This window comes from Rana temporaria, chromosome 4 (assembly GCF_905171775.1).
Source record: "Rana temporaria chromosome 4, aRanTem1.1, whole genome shotgun sequence".
Classification (NCBI taxonomy): domain Eukaryota; kingdom Metazoa; phylum Chordata; class Amphibia; order Anura; family Ranidae; genus Rana; species Rana temporaria.
The window spans coordinates 4,491,865-4,494,254 of record NC_053492.1 but is presented as its reverse complement, the minus strand read 5'-3'; positions in this window follow the sequence as shown (position 1 = coordinate 4,494,254).

Here is a 2,390-nt window from a genome sequence, read left to right as displayed (position 1 = left end):
TTGCATCAATTGGGTCCCCAGCTTCCTCGTGTTGTCCTGGCCCTGCTATTGACAGCGCTGGTCTCTGTCCCCATGGCAGCGACGGCAGTGCATTATGACCCAGGGCTGGTTATTTTATGGGGCTGATGGGCGCATGCGCGGGAGGGCCAGCACTATTTGTTGTAGAGAGCTGAGCTCCCTGCAGGTCACTTAGCAGCGGTGGCACTACATTACCTTCTCTGACATGCTGATCAGGATGTGATCCAGGTGATGTCCTCAGTCAGATCTAATATTAAATATGATAATTGGTTTCATTGATCAGATCCCCACCTTACTGGCATGGAGCCCACATGGCTGCTGAACATATGGTGGATATATCCACTGCGTTGGACCCTTATATGGAGTTCCCTGGTGTGCTGGTGACATATCTCCTCCTTTCTGCTGATGTGGGACCGTAATAAAGGGCCCCAGGATCGATGAAGGGGAGAGTCAGGAGGCTCGGTTTCTTGCACCGGGTCCCTGAAGCTCCTAGTTACGCCTCTGGTAACACCTTTTATTAAAAGGAAATGCTAAAAACTGCACTCAGTGTTGCCAACCTACCAGGTCGAAATTCACTGACACAACCCCAAAATTTACTGGCACAGCCACGTTTTTTACTGACATTTCCAAAAGATATGAAATTGCAGTTTTAAGTGCAAATTTCAGTATTTAGCCTATAAATAGTTATAATATGCAATCATCAATGTGATTTAAGGTAGACGTAAAGCCAAAACAATATACGGTGGAACCTCGGATTACGAGCATAATCCGTTCCAGGAGAATGCTTGTGATCCAAAGTACTCGCATATCAAAGCGAGTTTCCCCATTGAAGTCAATGGAAACTAAAATAATTTGTTCCGCATAGACTTCAATGGCATGCAATACCGCATGCGGCCAGAGGCTGGGGGCGCCGGAGAGCCTCGGAAACGGCCAAAAAGGCCCGAGGACACCTTGGCTGACCTCGACAAACCTCGGAAAGACTTTGTTCCCAAGGTTTGCAGAGGTCAGCCGTGCTGTCCTTGGGCCTTTCCATGCATTCCCGAACTCTTCCATTGTGGTGGGAGTGTGGAGTCTTTCAAACAGAGCTTCTCTACTGTGACTTCACCCCCTTCCTCCTTAAAGTCAGATTGGGAAACTGGGGTGGCTGGGTTCACCTGGCCTAACAGCATTCTGGCTGGTACCTTCACAGGTGTGGTAGTAGTGTTCCTGATGCTCACTGGAGACCTTCCCTTGATTTCTCCGCTGGGCCTTCAATGGGACCACTTTGGATATTACTTCTATCCCCTTTTCTCTCTTCTGTGGGTCCACTTCGAGGACTATAAAGGGGCCTGGCTTCTTCGAAGTGAGTTTGACAGAGGCTTTCAAGCAGGTCACTTCTGGCTGTAGTACCCTCTCTGTTTTATCCAGCCGCCAGATCTTGCCGACTCCTTCTGTAGGAGCCTTGCTTTCCAATACTAGGCGCTGATAGGCCTGTCTCAACATAGGGTGTACTCTTGTGGTTGAAGTTCTCTATTCTTGAGCCAGAGGTGTCAAAAGTCTCCTGACTAAGTCAGTGTTGGTCCCTATGATGAGTTAACTCTTAACAGCTACTAGTGGGCAAGGACAGACTACTGCCAAGGTGTCAAAAGTCTCTGTGTCTCCTGCCACTGATGAGGGGTCAAAGGTTAATTTGATCAGCAGGTAACCATCGTAGGTGAAGTTTTGAGTTCCAATGCCCCATATCTCCAGTTCTTCCAGTTTTTGCAACGGCAGATGTTTGTCATAAAAGTCTCTATATAGAAGAGTAACTTGGGCTCCAGTATCAAGGAGCCCTTCTACTTGGATTGAGACCACTGGGGAAGGCCCCATTAATTGGCCGGAATTTTTTTGAAGAGGCCAGCTTGCTTTTCTGTGTAAACTGCACTCTTACTCCATTCTTTTTGGGACTTTTACTGGATCTCGACCCCTGTGGGGCCCAGTGTGCATTGGCTTCACGCCTCTGGGCAGTTTGAGTCATGGAGCGGGAGGCATTGGGTCGCTCAGAGGCAACAACGGGAGGGCCTGGCATGGGCCTGGACCCCCGGCATTGTCTCCTTGCGTCGTTGAATTTTTTTGGAGTTAGCTGAAACTGGCGGGCACCTGGTTGTCTCCTTCACTGGGCCCTCTGGAGTTTTCCGCCGGCTTGCAGTACTGTGCTGCAGCTTTCTCCAGGCTCGGACATACTTCCCTGACATGTCCGACTCCTCCACAGTTGAAACAAATTATCAGTCTCCTTGGTTTCTGCACTTGAGCAGCATTCGAGCTGAGGGACTTCTTGGGCTCCTCTAAAATGTTTCCACTGAGTGGCATAGATCACCTGCCCTTATCCATTGATTAAGCACTCCTGTGCTCCT